The sequence below is a fragment of the Sceloporus undulatus genome, chromosome 3, assembly GCF_019175285.1.
Source record: "Sceloporus undulatus isolate JIND9_A2432 ecotype Alabama chromosome 3, SceUnd_v1.1, whole genome shotgun sequence".
NCBI lineage: Eukaryota > Metazoa > Chordata > Lepidosauria > Squamata > Phrynosomatidae > Sceloporus > Sceloporus undulatus.
In genome coordinates, this window is record NC_056524.1 from 103,143,569 (window position 1) to 103,163,825 (window position 20,257).

At 36.9% G+C, this 20,257-nt stretch overlaps 1 long non-coding RNA gene across 2 annotated transcripts in view; it reads left to right on the forward strand.

Annotated features, from left to right (window-relative positions):
• The first annotated feature begins 1,048 nt into the window (after positions 1 to 1,048).
• LOC121926504 overlaps positions 1,049 to 20,257 on the forward strand; it is a 55,157-nt gene continuing 35,948 nt past the window's right edge. The window contains exon 1 of one of the 2 annotated variants that reach the window (XR_006103032.1): positions 1,049 to 1,166. This is a non-coding gene — a long non-coding RNA (uncharacterized LOC121926504). The remainder of the gene's footprint in view (positions 1,167 to 20,257) is intronic. The other variant, XR_006103033.1, reaches the window with a different exon arrangement.

Here is a 20,257-nt window from a genome sequence, read left to right on the forward strand (position 1 = left end):
ATGGCCCCTGCTGTCTTCTTAAGGTCCTCTGTCTTGAAAACAAACTTGAACCAGGTAGCCCTTCAAATAGAAGGATGGCACGAAATGGAAAGCTATCCTTTGTAGGGTAAAACACAGAGCCATCCTGAGCAATTTTCCAGTTGAACAAACTTTTATCTCAGATTTCAGTGATAGAGGTCTGAGGTCATGTGATGGAGATTCAGGATGTTAAAACATTTAGTTACTTTGTAGTTAGGACTACTAAATCACTGAACTATCAAAAGTTGTGCTGGAGATATCTGTTTCATCACCCAGTGCTTGTTACAGTTAGCATGAGCTTAGTTTTAATTAATGGATGCACAGCATTGCTTTATTTTTATATGACCCTTTTATATTATCTGTGACAACATATATTCTTCTCTCTGGGATCACATTCTGAAAAGAGTCTTCAGAAAGAAGGAAGAGGAGGAGAAAAAGAAGGCTAGGAAGAAATTGAACACTAGCTTAATTTGGTTTCATGCAATCAGTTTTGAAGACATGCACTCTATTAACTGTTAATTTTTAACTACACTGTTTTAATGTTCTGCTCTATATTATGTTTTCTTAAATAAGAAGAATCACGGAGCAAGTATCTTAAATGTCTCTATATATGATGCATTCATTTGGCTGGCCTTCTCTTCTACTTTTCCCAAACTGTATATTATTACAGTCAGCAAGATTTGAGGAATGTCTTTTGTGTTGTTTATAGTCCTCTTGCATTAGTCAGCTGTTCTAATAAATCAGATACAAGTTGTGACATGTTGCTAATTCGATCACTAATAACCTGCTCAAATTGCAAATCTATGTCAGCAGGTTGGTGTTGATTAAGTTGTAGTCCTCACAAGCATATTGTTTTAAATGACTGATAATTTTTATTTGCTGCTGCAATGGGCTGCCTGGCCTATTCTCTCCTCTCTCTCTCTTTCTCTCTCTCTCTTTTTCTCTTGTAAGCTTAAAAATTACACAAATGCCCCTGAGGTGGTCTGCTCTAGGCCTTTTGCTTTCTGCATTGCTGCAAATAGAGCCGGTAACCACTAGAGGGGAGGAGACTGCTGGCTTTCCCCGAGTGCCTCACGGTAGAGCGTGAAGGTGAAGAAGCTGTCACAGCACTGGTTGCCCAAGGAAAAGGTTTAAAATGTGGTATGAAGGTTAGTACAGAAAAAAGAAGTGCTTTTCTTAATGCATTCATCTATTTCTTCCTCTTAACATAGCCTCTTTTCAATAAATCCTAACACAGTACTTGCCGTAAACGTACAGCCTATAAACATTTCTTGGGGAGAAAAAAAGCTCTTTGTAAGGAAATATTTGGGTGTGTATGTGTGTGTGTGTGTGTATTATATATAAGCATGTGTGTGCATATATATATATATATATATATATATATATATATATATATATATATGCATGCTTCTTTCTCTGTACATATAAAACATTAAATTGAAGGGTATTTGCTTAACAGGCTGCAGTGTTTGCATTTTGGTGTGAAATGAGAACTCTTTTCCAACTGTTCATTTATATCCTCATGTCCCTCACCCAAAGCAATGGAGGAAGGGAGAATTTTGAAGCTGTGCAAAAGTAATAACTTGAAGCTGGTTAAAACTTCAGTGTCTTTTCTCAGGAATCTGATTAATCTTCTGACCTGGAGTATGCAAGACCTATCCTAAAACAGCCCAAAGATATTTTCCCCTCACTCCTGAATAGATAATTGATCTATGTTTGCCATTTTATATCTTTATTTGGGGGGGGGGGGAGGAGAAGAATGTTTGTTGTTGTTGTTGTTGTTGCATTGTTAAGGAGCTATAATGTAGAACTGTGGCTTGTTACATTTACTCTCTTGAGTGTAATTGCACTAAGATCATTCCGTTTCCATTTGGAAAGCCAGTGGCAATTACTGGAATACAATGTATCATGCATTTGCTCACTGGATATAAAACGTATATACTAATTCGCAATAAAATGTAACAGCTGTCAGTGCATTTTCTGCTCTGTTACTTCAATAAATTGGAACTCTGACTAGAAAATGGGAATATTGCATTTTTACACACTCCGTAATGTGTTTGCTTTTTGCAAATACAATTTATTTTTTTTCCCCTGCAACAGGGAAAAAATGTGGCTTTGTTATTACAGCTAGTGGATAAATATTCTTATATCAGAATGAATTACACATAGAATCTGTAAAGAAGTGATAATATTTTCTGTATTTTATTTCACTCTGTCTCCAGTAAACAATGCACACTTAACCCACTTCTGTCATCTGCTAGGTTTATTATGTTTATACAAAGTGACAGTGTAGAGAAAAAGTTTATTTTACCCTACTTTCACAGGTGTTATGAATAGCGAGCTAACATTTATTATATGATGTTATACTGTGTGTGTGTGTCCCTATCCATTTCTGTATAATATTTAATGTATACAATACTAAAGTACCCTAACATTAGTGTGTATATATACACCACATACATATGTATATGTAACTAGTGATACAAGTGAACCAACTACAAGACTTTAGACTCTGAAACAGTCTGAGCCTTATAGGAAATAAGATTTCTACACATTTGTGTGATTTTGTTACTTGAGGTCAGACTTTTCACAGATAATTAGCCTTTTACACACTGTGAAATCAACCTGCATTGGTTTATTTGGCTAGACTCTTTGCTTCTGTTCTTTATTTCCTAGAAGGTTAACATGCTTAAAATCTAGCTGCAAGCTCAGAGTACTATCTCTTTGTTTTGTTAATTATCATGTTGCATAATTATTAATATCAGGAATAGGTAGAGGAGACGAGTATACCAATAGTCATGAATGCTTGTGTTCTGGCAGGAAGCGAGCCCTGCATTCATAAAATGTGCTGTGCCAATATCAGAGAAGATAGGGAGTGTTCCTTGTTAAGGATCATTTATTAACTGAGATCATCTTTTAGTTCGCCTTGGGGTAATGACTAATGTCAATGGCAAATTTCACAGTTGTCTAGAGAAATGAATTAAATTTGTAATAAAAAGCCCTTCGGCTTGTTGTACATGTTCATTTATTGGAGTAGTTGAACTAGGAGAACTGTAAAGCAACCAAGAACATCGGCTAATTTTCCTTACACATAATAGTGACCTTCCCCTCTATATTGAGGGGGGGGAGTTGCCTATTATTGGGTGGTAAATTAAATGAGGAGTTCCCTCTAATGCACGATAAACTAAGTAACTGTGGTTAAGTTATACACCCCTTCAGCTTGAGATGTTGGTACTTTGTTTTTTGTTTTTGTTTAAAACAAAATTCTCATCTTTATGTGCTTCTCTTCTCATCTGCTAAAGTATCTTTGACATCAGGCCAAGCCAAGGGAGATCACAAAAGTATAGCTAGGGGCACATAGAAAAAAAAATAGCCAATATGGATTATTTCCATTTTGTCCTAGTTTGTACACACAGACATATGTTCCTATTTCCATGTGAGGGTCTCTGTATATGTAAGAAAATAAGAGTTTCTGTATTACAGTATAGCTGAGAAAATGGTATAGCCCCATACTAATATATACAAAATGGCGATTTCACTCACTGAAGGAGTAAACGTTTAATATGTGTTAAAAGGTATTCATTTAACAGGCAAATCTGTTCAGTAGAGAGTTCAGAGACAATAAAGGCAGTTCTGTAGTTACTATAAGGTTTTAAAAACCCCCACCATATTCCATATTTCCAATATGATTAAGGGTGAGTGACATGAGTTTTGTTTCTGATGTACATTACAGGGGGCAGTATCATTCTATGCATGTCTACTCACTGGCACATCCCATTGTGTTTAATAGGACTTTATCTCAGGAACATGTATATAGCGTGCACAACCATAAGGCTTATGCTGCTTCTGAGAACTGTACATCAAAAGATCACTTATGTGCTGCATAGCAATGTAACAAGGGTAGCAACCTTTATATGTTAAGGTTATCCATCATGATGATATACCACACCTGAATTATACGATGCTAAAAGAAGCCTATGGATTATCCTCCTAAGCAGACCAAGAAAATCTCATGGTTATGTTTAAGGGGAGAAAAGGGAGGAATTTATTTGTACTAATGTCAATACTGAAACAGATTATGATCACAGTGATTGCAAGGGTCAGGATCCAGACTATCAAACTATGCATTTTGCTCATTCCATGAAATCTTTAAAAGCATAATGTTACATTCTGTACTTGAAGAATGCAAAGTCAATTTTCTAGCACCAATGTCTTTTAATTCATTTAAATCTATTAACATTGGCAAGTACTGTAGCTGGCATCCAATAAAAGGCACAGAAATTTGTTAGGGTGGATTTTTAAAAAGAGTTTGTATAATGTTGCAGTCATGTATTAACTTTTTATTATCTGTACATTTTTGAGGAACTTTGACTATAAATATCAACTACTGGTACATTCACAAAATACTTTCAAATACAGTAGTAGAGACATTGAATATTTTGCCTTTTTTTGAATATCTATAAAACCTACATCATTTATTTAAAAATCTGTGTGGAAAACAATTTTTGTCTAAGGTAAATGGTGAGCAGGGTTGATTTTGTACTTCTTCTGAAGGTCTTTAAAAATGTAATTGTATTTGCCATTCAGGTAAAGCAGGGCAGAAGTTAATGGACCTAAAAATGCCCTGATTTTGTGTACTGAAATATAATATTTAATGGAAAAAAGGCAAAATAAAAGGGCAAAGTTTGCTAATGGCTATGTTTGTAACTACCAACACATTGAATGTTAAATAACAGACTTTTCCCTAGGAAGCTAGTCTGTTGTGATACCAATTTAAGTATTAAAGGGAGTTAACTATATTTTGATACTTCTGCCCATCGGTTCTAATGTATTTGTTAGATATTCAAATGACCTACAGTATGAAGTGTTCAAGGACTTTATTAGCTATTTAAAAGTTTAACGGTTAATAATATATAAAAGAAGTTTCACCCTAACACAGTTTAGGGTGGTTTCTTTTAATGCTCATTTTTGCATATTGCTATAAATGGTTTTTGAAGTAAAAATGAAAGGTATGGTTTTGTTTAAATAAGCTAAAGAACTGGTGATTTTAGAAATGTATTTTTGTAATCTGACATGACAAAAGACAAAAAAGGAATTACATTAGGCTTACATTCTGAGTAGGCTCGAAAGAAAATAAATGGTGCTGGAACCAATGTAATATGTGCATGTATTTTTTTTTAAGGAGATGAGAATGCCACAATATAACAAGTTTCTAAAATGAATCCAAAACTGGATGCTCCATATGATCATTAATATTTAATTCAGACATTTCTTTTTTAAATGCTTCCACATTTGAGTAACTGGAGATGCATTCTGGGTACATTCCCTCCCTGCCAGAATGGAACCCCCATATGCCCTGCTTTCAAAACAGACTTTGACAAAGAAAGAAAAAACCCATCCCATCATCAGAAGTGGTGAGTTTCCTACACTTGAGCTTTTAAAATATTATCCCATGCTCACATCCTGTGTCATATCTAAAACAAAGGTTCCTTTTTTCCACTTAAGTGTAATTTTCACAATATTGTCTAATTTTGTTTTAAAAAATCACAGCTGCATTCATAGAAAAGAAATATATTCATTCTAGATTTTAAAATAAGTTTCTGTATGTGTCTTCAGAAACGCATCTCTGTACTTCCTGCAGTGACGTTAGTTTTTCATTTACATTTTTAACCAAAATAAAAGATACAGACAAGTATACATATGCACACACTTTGTAGCCTATGCTTCCCTTTACTCCATACTCTATAATTGCTCAGTATCTGACAAATTGATTCTCAATACTTTTGCCCCTAAATTCTCTTACTCTAAATGGACTTACATATATAGATAAATAGAGTGCTTCACATCAGATTCTTCATAATTTGCAAGCAACGTGAAATGGGGGACACACTGAGGAGGGAGAAAGAAAAGGAAGCTTATTCATATGTACACATAGAAATAGATACATGCTTTCTCATACATGTGAGTGTGCATGTAGAGCACATGCATTTTATGGTGCATACTAGACACAAGAAAATATCAAACATATGAGGGGGCTATCATCCCTGACCATTTGTGCAGTGCAATACCAATAATCCATAGTGACAGTCAAGTTCTCAGTGCTCTGCCATTCTCTTAAATTCTGTCCAAGCTTCAGATTGTGCTACCTAAAACCTGTCATTCATCTGTTTATCTGAGTTACATATTGATTTTGCCGATAGTCAGTTTTGAGTGATGCCACAATATAGTCCTAATAAAATTTTGAGTTCATTTTTTATTTCAGCAGACATAAGCCTGATTCAGTGGTATCTGTGGCAAAATTCATATTGATTTCCAAGAAGTGAGTATCTCTGTTACAGCTCTTTAGTGACAGGGGACACTAGGTATCATTTAAGGAATCTAAAGATCTTGGAAGACCATAGCCAGATAATGTCCAAGAAGGCCTATTAGATCATCTCCTTCTCCTCTCTGTCAGGGTGAAATTGTAACTGACAGCATAGCCTTAAATAGTTTGTCTATTCCAATTTTTAGTGTCATTTGCTGATGCCTCAAAAATCTGGCTTAGAAAGCAAAATGGGCCTTCCCCCTTTCTTTTCTTTTCTTTTCTTTTTCCTGTAACACTACAGCCAAAAATGAGCTTTTCCTCTCAATCCATTTTCATACACTTTTAGATAAAATCCAATGCCTTGCATGAAAATTACTCATTTTCAATGCATTTCTCAGCTCAGGAAGAATCTGTATGTACAGTATCAAGCCATGAATGAAACTGAAATGGGTGGAGCCATCCCAAATGATCCTCTCTCCACCCCCCATGCTAGTATACAATTCCCGCTTATTCAGAGAGAGGCAGTTTTAGATTTTTTTTTAAAAAAATGCAGATGTGCAATGCATTCTTAATAAGAACAGGAAAAGAGTTTGCTCCCCCTTTTAACCACTCTCTCACCTCAGCCCTTTCAGCATGTAACCTTATTCTCTGTGGGATTACTTGGATGGAAACCAATTAGGGAACTGCTCAGACAATATAAATGCATACAGATTAGTACAGATTGAACAGTACCATTGCCAACTAATCATACAGTATATAAAGCCCTAAACAATATAGATATTAGGGAGTGATGGGGAACTGGGTTTATATTGTCAGAAAACTGAGCACAAAAATGCAAGCTGTACAAACTATTTATTTAAGTAATAAATAAAGTATGGGTCTGTTTTCCTTGTTTGCTCTGTGGCAATCTTCCCATAAGTAACCAACTTTGCATTCCTCATTGGCTAATATTTCTACATGTCTCCCTGAGCAATTTCTCTGCTTTCACATTTGTTCTTCCTTTAACTGTCTGTCTGTTTCTTGATTCAAACATTAAGTTATTGGCATGCTCTGTGTGTGTGTGTGTGTGTGTGTGTGTGTGTGTGTGTGTGGTTGCAATCCCTGTCTGTCATTGCAAAAGTGTTACCAGATGTGTTCTGCTGTGTCCAAATTGAATCCTACTGTTGATGTGGGTTTCCTTCATCACACCATACTGATATCTTGTGGTGGTTGTCTGCATGGTTTTGAGGTATGAAGAAATTGATCATGGATTATGTGGCTCTCATGTGCTGCTGAGTCTGGCATGAGGAGCACACTCCATGACATTTAAGTTTTAGCACTGAGCTTTGCCATTGATCAATCTATAGGTTTCTTCCCAATTTCTTCAACTAGCTTTGTAACATGTCTCTAAAATGGTGATCATGGAATCCTAAAATGCATAAAATATCATCTGAATGTGGATTCACTTGGTGAACTATATAATAAATCATAGGCTAATGTGTCCATTTCATTTTTCACCAGTAGGAAATCGTTAAATCTCAAGTCCAATGCAAATCTAAGTCCTTACATTTTGTAAGTTCTTGCTGAATAAAATGCCCAGCTGTAGGCACTGGCCACATTTAATTGATCTGCCTTTTATCCCATGTAGTACTGTATGTTGTGTCTGTCTGTCATGTCTCATGAAAGATGAGGAAGCTGTCAGGAAAAAGAAAAGAGCTGAGAACCCTAATTCATTATCACAACCATACCTGGATATAAAAGGACTCAGACCAGACCTGTAAGAATTAAAAACTCAAAGCCCCTCTGCCTGGATGGCTAAATCATTCATTTGTGACTTTTACCACATTTGAAATTTTCAAATGTCAAGGGCTTTTTTTCATCATGTTTATAAAGAAATTTGATAATTTTGAGAAATTCCTACATGAAAAATGTACTGAACAAAAACCTCTTATCCCTATTCTCATTGATACAAGCTTTTCGCAGTGCACAGCAGAATACAGATGAATCCATTCCAACAACTACTTGGTGCAGTGGAGGATGGTGGCTCTGAAATCAGGAGAGTGGGGAATCCACTGCAGGTTTCAATCTTGTCTACTATTCAAGGTGTTGGGTCTATTTGGGGATAGGGTATAGCTGATTTGAAGTTCAGAATAAAATCCAAACTTCACTGATATTGAAACCACTTAGCTTCACTGAGGCATCCCCTTCATATCACTAACTTGGTGTGAGTTTTGCTGTGTTGTAACATGCCTTCAGCTTGGACAACATCCATACTCTGTCCATGACACAGCACTTGTACAAGCTAGATCCTTAGAGAAGTAATTCTTACTGAACCGTCCCAGAGTCTTACATGACTATCAAGATTCCTGAATCACACAGAATGCAATTGCTCCCATGCCAGCATGAATCCTCTGCATACAGTAGTAATGCCGTGAGAAGGGATTGCATGTATCCCTTTTATATGGCTCAGAGCTTCTTATATTAGCCTCTTGGTTTGTGAAGATATAATACTGCAACAGTTCCCATTGCATTGGAGATTAAACATTGGGTTTTTCTCTGGACATGTTGGTATAAAACAAACAGGCAGGAAGGTAGTTTTGTTTTGTTTTGCTTTTTTCAATACACAGCATATTTAGAAACAGAGCTTCTTATTGCCTAAATTCTGGGCCCTATGTCTGGGAGAATACTGATGACAATTTCACAATACAGTGTTGTGCACATTTTGGGCTTAATTATCCTTAGAATTTGGCTTAGTATGGCCTTGTGTTATATTTCAGAGAGGACAGTATTCTCTGTGAAGCAACCTCTACTTGAAGGACTGTTCATTCCAAGTCCAATATACAGATTAAGCTTCATAGGAAGGGATACCAGGGTTTTTCAGCTTGCCCATCAGTAATTACTACTTAGGTAGCAGACTGAACAGATAGATCTCTAGAATACTATATTCCCCACCACCATGGTTCAGTACTGTATTTCTATTCCTATTCAAATACTGTAAATATTTTAGTTTTTCTACTTAGATTTATATATTAGAACATCCAAATCCAAATTCATTGTGAAAATCCATTCTCTCTTTTCTCAGAGGAAGGTGTTTCCTCATTGTTGGTAATGCAAATTGATCTTCCTGATATGCCACTCTAATAAGCATGCTAAAGTAACATAGGTATAGTCTACACTACAGAAATAATGCAGTTCATCACTACTTTAACTGCCATGGCTCAATGCTATGGAATTCTGTGATATGTTTAGCCTTCTCTATCAGATTGCTCTGGTGCCAGGACAAACTACAAATACCAGAATTACATAGCACTGAGTCATGGCAGTTAAAGTGGGGTCAAATTACATTATTTTTGCAGCGCAGATTATTTATTTTATTTTATTTTTATCCTGCCTTTCTCCCAAAGTGGGACCCAAGGCGGCTGCATGGAACATGGTGACAACTCAGCTTTCTATATTGTCTTGTCAAGTAATACAGAGGATATGTTATTGTAGATATTTGGAAAATGATCACCCCACCTGTACCTATACTTTTTGATTTATGTTGCGGAGACTAGTAAAGTGGACCCATCTTTCTCCTTCTAGCTATAACTGCCAAAAGAAAAGTAGTGTGAACATAAAAATAATAGTGAAATAGAAATCATCAGGAGAGAAAATGAGCATATCCCACTCTCAGGCATTGGCCTACTAATGTTGCTAGAAGGAATTCTTGCAAGTGGTAGCATTTTTGTTCACTGTCATTGTGTTTATTTTTTAAAGCCTGAAATTCTCACTTGGTGATTTACCACCTTATTTCCACATGAGCTTGGAATTTTTTTTTATTTGTCTGTTTCTTTATATTTTTTTGGTCAAGAAACTGTAGGCTACCCTCACATGGAAGTCACCACCTCAGAGAAAGTGTTGGGTATCAGAATTAATTTGGGATTGTTTGGAATGGGAATTAAGTATAAATATACTAGTAGAATGTTTCTGGTTTCTGTGGATTTGGTGACAGCAAAAGCCAGAAACTGTGTATTAACTAACAATATGACCTCTCTTCAGATTTGATAGTGCCCCGGTTTCCTTATTTATTTTTTTAAAAAGAAAAATAGATGTGCATAGTGTTTAATAGATAAACTTATTTTATCATGAGAAATATCAAAGTAGTAATGTTTCAGTGCATTTGTAAGTACATGTAATGAAATTTAAGGGAAGAATAATTATGTTACATGTAGTCTCAAATAATATTTTGGGCTAGTTTGGGGAGGCTGTGGTTAAGCTGCCAGAGGGCTGAAGTTTAATATTTATTATGTTCTTAACTGTTTAATTGGATCCTAACTTGAATTTTAATGGAATGCTGTAATTGTTTTTAATCTGCTGTTACCCACTGTGAGCCTTCCACATGGGTTGGGCTATAAATTTTAAAGGAGTACCATTGTGCTTGTATAGCTTTTAAAAAACATGACAAAATCTTTAAAAATTGCAAGGGTCTGTCTAAAAGAGATTCTTGCTAGCCCTTCACAATTAAAGTTTTGGGATTTTTCAAGTAACATATTGTAATTCTTTCTATTGGTATTAGTCTCATTGATTGCTTTATAAATGAAGTTGTGCCTAAAACAGGAACTACTTTTAAAGACCCGGGTTGTACGCTTGCAAAAGAATTTTTCTGTTGCTATCAATAGCATCTGCTAAAATACTTTTAAAAGGAACATTATATAAAAATTTCACATTTCTTTGGTTTATTAGTGCAGTACTTTATCTGTAAAGGCCAAATACTGTATTCATTAATATAAGAAGTAGTAGTTTTTAAATTTAATGAGAGAGGAATATGTGAACAAAACATGAGTCACAGCACAGTGAAAATCTCTGTCATATACTGTAAGAGGGGGAAAAATCTCTTGACAGTAGCGCTTATAGGTTTTTTTTAAATCTAAAATTGTTTACTACAGCATTCAGGAAGAAGGTAATTACACATTAACTCTCTGGAGTTCTGAGCCTTTTAAAACTCCTGCTTCAAGAAAGATGGGATAAGTAACTTGTCATATAGTTAAATTGTGTATCTTTACTTGAGGCATATTTTTCATGAGAAATTAATACCTGCAATACCTAGTTCTAAAAAAAAAAAAAAAAAAATCTTCCAGCACCCTGTTGTCAAAGAATGGAAATAAAATAATCAATGGATGAATCAACTATACAAGACCTAGTAAAATAGATAACCTTTTTTATTAAAAGGTAAAATCATTACAATGATAGAAGGATTTAAATAGGTCTCAAGCCATGAATGATATTTGACCTGACTTCCTCTTAGGTAAAACAGAGAATGAGGACTTCTTAGGGTGTATTCCTATATAACAGTAGAAATCGTTGCTCTTTGTGCATGGACTTTTGTTGACCCACCTGTAACACTGTACACCCATAGCATATTATACACAACCATTTAGTAGGCCTTTGAAAGGTGAAAGTGATTGCAGCTGAGTGCTTTTATTGTTATGTGCCAAGTGTGCCTTCTACACACATATTGAGATCCAACCCTATTGTGTACATATGTGTTACAGTAGCTTAATTGAGGCTGGAGGGATTACATTGATATTCTGTACTAACTAGATAAATTATACATGGAGCCAGAAGAGAACCAGTGGATTCTTGGAAGTAAAGCCTATGAAGGTCAAACACCATAATTTGGTGCACAATCAGCAATGTACTGTTTATTACATAGGTGAACATAGAAGGTCTTTGTACATAGAATTTAGAATGCTGGATGGAACAATATAATTTTAATTTAAAAGTATAATATTATCTTTAGGATTTGGAAATGTTTACAACTGGACAAAATATTGTGTGCATTGGTATAAGACTTCCACCATGCCAAAGTGCAGGCCTAAATGACTTATGATTCAACAGGACAAATGCAGAGAAGGAACCCTTATTGTGACCCAGCAAGATCCTTATTTCTAACATTCCAGGCAATTAGGCATATTGGCTTAATATAAAGGACTAACTTGTACCAGCCAATCTGCAGCAAGCCTATTTCAATTCAGTGGGGTCTATGTCCAGTAAATCAGCTGTATTTAGGATGGCAACACAGCTCATGTTATTTAAATTATTGGTCTGTTACCTACTGTGTTGTTTTACTGGCTTGGAAATTTGTTTTACTTGGGGGGATATTTTGTTTGTTTTAGAGTATTGCTATATCACACTATGCTGTTGTGATTAGTTTGGCCATCTCCTTTATATGTTACCCTGGTATCAATACATTTGAAGAATGTGAGAGTAGTTTGAAAATGTATTAAATAAATACACATTGGTTTGAATGACTGATTAATTGATTACGGGGTCAGAGTTCCTATCTGGTGAAAGATCTGTTCAAGAAAATATGGTGGAAGAAAAATGGTCTGATTTCTAGGAAACTTGAAATATAAACCATGAAAGTAATACATCTGCCTTCTAAATTTTTGTCATGTATTATGATGGAAAAAGATTCTCTGCAGTTCCTGTTACTATAATATAGCAGTAAATCAAACTTCACTTTTGTTTTGTTTCTAAAAAAATATTAGAAAAGAATGAACATACATACACAAAATTCGCCATATGTCTGTAGTTCCATACTCCTAAAGAGTATGAGTACAAGCACCACTGAAATCAATAGTGTTTACTTCTATAGAAATACATACCCAGAAAGCCTTATACAAAGATTTAATGATGCATCCTCCAATGTCAGTGTGAAGTGTTGTGTGGCTAAAGTGCATTTGTATATGCATGACAAATCTGTCTAGGGCACAGCACCACAACTCTTGCCTTAAAAGTCAAGCATGTGGTTTTCTTTGAAACAGTGTTCCCGAATTTTGATCCTCCAACAGTTTTGGACTTCAGCTCCCAGAAACCCCGGCCAGTTTGGCCAAAAGTTTAGAAATCACTGCTTTGAATAGTCCACGGTGCTTGGGGAGTTCAGGAATGGTCCAAGGCTGTCTGGGAGCCATCTTGGGTCCCAGGTTGGGAGAAAGATGGGATATAAATTAAATGAAGACAAATGAATGGTTATGGTGAGACACTAGTGATAATACAAGTCCATTTGCACTTTCCATGTAGAAACAGAGATGGCATATATTGTATATGCTTCCATAATGGCATCATCAGAACTAGAGATGCAATCCATAATGGACTCTCTACTATGAATGCCTTAGTGGATGAAAAGGTGCTTCTGTACCTCAGTTTCTGTTTATACCTTGCACATGAATGGCTTAGCAGAGACATGCAGGATGTAATATTCCACACTCTATTTAAGGATGATTGCTCAGAAGCATCTTAGCTAATAACATCCATAAAATCTAAACTATCCATATTCATATATGGTCTATATCAAAATTCCTTCCACATTTTGCACTGTCACTGATACGTTTCCTCATGAAGCAGTTCCTTCTTTATTGGTGGTTTACAGACCGCCAAATAGTACGTCATCAATATGTACTAGGGTTAGGAAGGAGCGGTGCTTCCGCACCCCCCTAACCCTAGTACGTATTGAATACGTACAAGATGGCGGCGCCCTGTTCATACGGGCGCCGCCATCTTTACGTATCAGACGCTGAGCGTCCGTACACGTCGCAGGCGTTGTGACGTAGTGAGTGCGCCCCTGGCGCCTCACTACGTCGCAAACGCGACTTAAAAAGAAGCTCCATTTTGGAGCTTCTTTTTCGGTCCACGCGGGAGTCGGGCCGTGTGAAGGCTCTGGCTCCCCCGCAGACCTACTGGCGGCGGCGGCAGACCGCCGCAAAGCGGCGGTCTGTACCCCGCCATTGTTACTGAAACATGGATAGTAACCTATCACCAGGCCAAAAAATTAGACATAAGAGTAACAGTTAATATAAAATCACAGCTTAATAACTATGAGAGAATACAATTGTTAGCCAGTGCATTTCAAGTGATGATGTTATCCATAACCTTAACTGTGACCTTGAGTGATAACCCCCTTATTTCAGGCATACCTCTGTAAATCAAGACCAACTCTGTTAAACTGTCAAAATGATGTGAGTGCAGATTCACCCCTACACCTTTAGCATTACATACATGCTCCAGTTGTTTGAGAGAAGTTTCGTATCTTTGACAGCAAATGAGAAAGTAATATGTCCTAAACATCTGTTTCGGTATATTTCATAGACTATTGCATTTTGACATCTGTGCCTAATTTTGGTAGAGGAGACAAAGGTAAATTTGCATGTTGGATAGTGCTGTGATTGAAAAAGAATGCATGTGAGAGATAGTACTGTGAAAGAAAAAGTATGTCTCAAAAAGAGTAATTTTGGCATGCCTTCTCAATTTTTCCTGTCATGTTTCATATATGTTTTTAGTAACATTATGTAATTTTTTAAACTCCCATTTTCTTTTTCTGGAAATAGGACCAGTGTTAGAAATAACAACCCCAAAGATTTGTGTATCTAATTCTATAGACAGTATTTTTAGAAAATGTTAATGCCGCCTAATTTCTTAGAAAGTAGAAGGCAAAATTAACATTTGGAGTAATGGTAGAATACACTTCCGAAGTTGAGATACCAGTTGTAATATTTGTAGTGTTTCCAAAACAATATAATTATTGCCAAGTCTCTTATTTCAGTTCTTGAATGAAGAACGAACGTTGATTATAAATTATTGATATTGATCAAAGTAAATTATGCTGTGTATATTTGTATCTGTTGTTGTGTACCTTTAAGTCATTTCTGACTTATGGTGTTTGGGCCTGAGAATGTGTGACTCTTCCAAGGTCCCCCAGTTAGAATAGAACCTTGTTCTCCAGTGTCATATGTGTGTGTGTGTGTGTGTGTGTGTGTGTGTGTGTGTGTGTGTAGTGAGTGGTATACTGATAGAGATGATATAGTTTATACCACATTTAGATTGTTTCCCCTATACCAAAATTTCTAGCTACTATAATTGACACACAGAATTCAGATTTATAGATATTTTCCCCAGCTTTCTGTGACATTCCTAGCATCTTTTAAAGAACTCCTCCATTTCTAATGAGAATGCTAACAATAAAATTACACAATTGCATTATATGTGTGCTCAAAATATTAACATTAAATACAAGACGAGTAATAAAGAGCTAGAAAAAATAAAATGCTTAACTGATAATAAAAAGAACATTTGTGTTTATGTAGAAAGAAGAGGGTACACCCCCCCCCCCAGCCTTGTTTTAAAAAGTAGTATTTTAGGCTTAATTTAACAAGTGTTAGGGAAAATGTGGGGAAATGTTCTGATTCCTGTGTAGCTGATTTCCACCCTTGTCTGACCAGTTTTTAGCTCCCTGTTAGCTGAGAGAGAATGTTATCCATTCAGCAAACTTAGTTGGGTTTATATATTTACCTCTGGTGCTAGTGTGAATTTTAGTCATCCTAGCCACAATTTATACAAAAATAGGTAGTGCCATCATTCTCAATGGTGCAGCTAATGGCTGGTGAAAAGTTTGAAGAAGACCAGTCAGCCCCTGGTTAATGTAAAAGCAATAACTCCATTCAGGTGAGCCTCAAGAGCAAGTCCTCTGCTCTTTATTGGCTTGCAACCCTTGTTTGTGATTGAACTACAGCCTCACCAGGTCAGGAAATCACTAATTAAAACGTATGAGGTGAGAAAAGATAGGCTAGAAATGTTCGAGACTCATTGTGAACCTTTTAATCATGAGGAGCCTCTAGATGTCCTAGGAGACCAAGTCCCATTGTCCCTCACCACTGGCCATGCTCATACATGTTGCGGCGCAACAACATTTGTGCTAGAGTGCTTGCTTGACAGAGCGTATGGATATAGCTATATAACAGAGATGCTGTTGTCTTTAATATACTTGATAATTTTATTTCCAGCCCTACTGTGATCAGGTAAAACAGGCTTTGCAGTGATTCAGAAAGGTACAGGAGACTATTTTGGACCAAGTCAGATCATTCATCCATCTATCCCAGTATTATGAAAGAGTCCAACTGATAATGACTCCCCAGTGTCTCAGAGACACAAATGAAAACTAGGATTGAACATGAGATTTTCTAAATGCAAATCATTTGGTCCACCACTGATCTGTGGTCCCTTTCCCTAGCAGAGTGAGGAATTGTTCCTTTGCTGCACTCAGTGGTGAGAAGTAGGTTTCTGGTTCATTTCATGAAGTCACTACAATACATTTCCCCAGGAATATTATTTCATCATTCCAACTCAATGAAACACAAAGCAAATTTTTGGGCTTTTTATTTGTTGGTTTATGCAGAAGTGCTTCTCAAGTGGCAAAAGCTGTCGATCACAGCACACAATTTCCCTCAACTAAATATCTTGCATATAGCATGCCTTCTTTTATTATTGGTTGTTGGAAGACTAACACATGCTCAATTTGGGGAATGTATCTTTGAGAAAATGTCCTTGTTTGAATCAAAATGGGCTGATCATAGGGAATAATCATTCCCATTCAGTGACTAGCTTGATCTTGAGTTAGGTCTTTGTGATGCAATATGAGAGCTGACAAGAACAGAATGACATCATGTTTTTGATCTGGCATCTCACAATATTTCCAAACTATTTACCTAATCAACAAGACTTCGAGATAGAAAAACTCTTGCTGTGAAATTATGTTGCAACAGGCAAAGAATCAGTGGAGAACTTGATCAGTGCAGAACACCTCACAACCATGGATGGTCATATCTACAGCTTTGTTTGCCATTCAAGAGACAAATAAGAACCAGCTCAGAAAATGAACATTTTTTTAAAAAAAAAAGTAGACTGGTACTGTTGTGAGTACTTTTACTCTGGTACAAAACATACTGCAGAAATAATGTAGTTAGAGAATTCTTTAACTGCTCTGGCTCAATGCTAGGGAATTAGGAGAACTGTAATTTTGTGAGATATTTAGCCTTCTCTGTCAGAATGCTCTGGTACCACAATAAACTGCAATTCCCAAAACTCCGTAGCACTGGTTCAGGAGAGTTAAGCAGTCTCAAACTGGATGATTTTTGCAGTGTGTTTTGGACCTACATCTCCAAAGCTGGTTTTAGCAGCAGGTACAGTAATTCATTTACTGCTTCTGCACTGGGATATCACTTTACTGTAACCAGCCATAGGGCTGAATATTGCAAAAATTGCTTTCCCTCCCTACCATTCCAGCTCCTAGGTTCAGCTAGCATGGGCCACTGAGATTTTGGCAAATGTAGTCTAAAACTGTTTTTAAAAATGTGACAAAAATGAGCAAGCTTTCAGGTTCTCTAGAATGTATACCTGAATTCTGGATATGATTTTTTTAAAAAAAATAAATTAAATCAGATGTGTGCTAAAAACAGTTTAGGGGTAGAGGGAGAGTAAAGTCCCCATTTCCATCCTGATTACAGAAGAGGTTTGGGGGATTTGCTTTAACAGTACTCAGTCCATTGATGCTGTCGTTGAATACGTGAGTCCAGATTGTCTTTGGACTGGTTTGCACCATATTCTTAGTGCATTTAGTGGGAAGGTGAAAAGAGTAATGTTGAGGAAGTGCCTTTTTAAAGTATTTTTCTTTTATTATTGGGAGTTGTAAATCAAGTTATTGTTTGCTTGCACATCCACTTAGGGATTTCAGGGATGGAAAATGCATGAGCGAGGTGCTCTCTGCTTCCACAGAAGACTTTGCAGGGATTTTGTATTCAATTATTTCACTTCCTCCAGCATTTCCCTTGGTGAGAATTTGGATTTAGCTAAGGATCAAATTATACTTCCTTCCCTCTGCATTTAGATTGCACAGAAGCAGGGAATGATAATTTTTGCTTCTATTCTGATACCATACAAAGTAACCTCCCATATGAAGATGGCTTTGTCAATTTTTTTTAAAAAATGGATTTTTTTTTAAGTGACACACAGGTCAAAATCAATATGTATCCAAAGCCTTTGTGGCAACAAAAGAGGGAAGAAGTGCTTTGAGACAAAAAAATTAAAACAAACACTGCAATTAGCTTTTATTTAGTCTTTTTAAAAGAAAGACAATGATTTTCATTTCATATGGAAATGCAGATTTCTTCAGAGTAATTTCATGTTCTTTTTGATTTAAAGGAACTTTTCTCCTTTGATTACTGAGATATGCAGTTCTCTCTGTTTAACACGTAATACAAAATCAACGTACTTCCTCCTCCTTTTTCTCCCCCTGCAAACAGTCAGCAAAAAATTGTCTTCCCAAATGCCCCGAGCACAATAGCATCGATCTCAACTTAACTTGAGAGTTGTTTTGTGCCACCTTCTCCTTGTCACTTTCCGCTGTCATTTGTTAAGATATCAGCTCTAAATTATTAAACCATTTTATGAGTATAAATAATTCACTAGTCAACAAATAAAAGTGACAGCTAATTAATCAGTTTCTGAACATGTGCTAAGGTGTCGTGCTTTAGTCCGGGTTGGGGTATGAATCCTGCTGAGGTCCACATGTCTGCCACCTCTTGTTTCTTTCTTTTCGCTGCATAAAAACCTTCGTACTTTTCCTGTATGCTTCCTGATTAACTGGAGGGGCCTGCACTTCCTTCTCTCTGCTCGCTGTATTTGTCATCATCTTAACATGGAGACCAGGGCTTGGGAGGAAGGGGGAGTTGAGCAAAAACTATAATTGACAGTTGGAATTCATTTAATTTTTGACATGGCTGGTGGAGGCAGAGTGGTCTTTGACAGAAAGAGGAGAAGGGTTGGCAAGCATCGTAGGCCTTCTCCCAGAGGTGACCTTGGTGCAGTCAGGACTGAAAGAGTTTTGGTGGGAGCCTCTCTAGGCCTCATGACTATATTAAGGAATGAGGAGAAAAGGAAGTACTATAAAAGTTCTGTCCAGTTGTTCAGTTTAACAAGTGAACCTTGTTGCCTTAGGATGGCAGGATTTTTTTAAAATCTGGTTTTATTTTTATTCTTTACTCTTTACTTTCTATTTATTCTAAATTCTAAATGCTATTTCGTTACAAGGTAGTTTATGGCCTGGTTTACTTTCCTCCTAAGGGAAGCCGCAACTGCCAAACCGTGTGGCTTCCCTCTGGAGGAAAAAGAACCTGGAAAAAGTGGGTTCTTTTTCTGCTGCAGGATGGATGTAATGAGTGCACCAATGGTACACTCTTTACGTAAGTGACTCCCGGTAAAGTGCGGATGCCGTGCGTTGCTTACGTCACAATGGCAGCGGCTGTTGTAACACCATTGTAACGCTGCCATGGCGTATTAGGCATAGGGACCGTGCGGTTCCCATGCAGTCCCTAACCCTAAAATTGGTGCCGGTATGCCGCTTGTTGGCGGTATGTACCGTGTCTAAAATATGCATTCGCTTTTTGCATGAGTCAAACTATACACAAAAGGGGAAGTTCTCCAAAGTTATTTGTGAAATTTGTGGCTGTCCTGGGGCTTCAATTTGGCCTTCCTACAGTTTTTCCTTGTTCTAATCACTATGCTTCCTATTGCTAATGTCATATATAGGGTGAGTCTAAAAGTGGAAAAGATTTCTATTGCTTTCTAGTTAGTGGCAGCAAGGATTTAAAGCTAACTTCAGTGATTGCCTCTAGGTATCTCCACATCTGTGAGAGCTAGAAGCTATTGGTGGCTTACCTTAAGACTTTTGGCTTTTCCAAAATCTGACCCTGAATAATTCATTTTAACATTTATATCCTGCCTGATCTCCAGACAGTCTACATGATTCGCCTATTCTCTACTTTTACCCTCACAACAATCTTGTGAGGCAGGTCAGACTGAGAAACAGTGACTGTCCTAAAGTCACCCAATGAGCTTCATGGCTCAATGTGGGCTAGAGTCCAGACATTACAACTAACACTCTAACCGTCTTGATATCTGCACCACAGTATCTAAAATCTTGCAGAACATCCTACAGAACAGCTATATTACTTTTTAAAATAGATGGGTAAGATGCTACCTGCATTTCCAACCTGTTCTCACCCCTGGGCCAATGTGGCAACGGGCTGGGGTTCACACATCCACCTGCTGCCATGCTGTGGAGCCACCACTATGCATTCCCTTAGC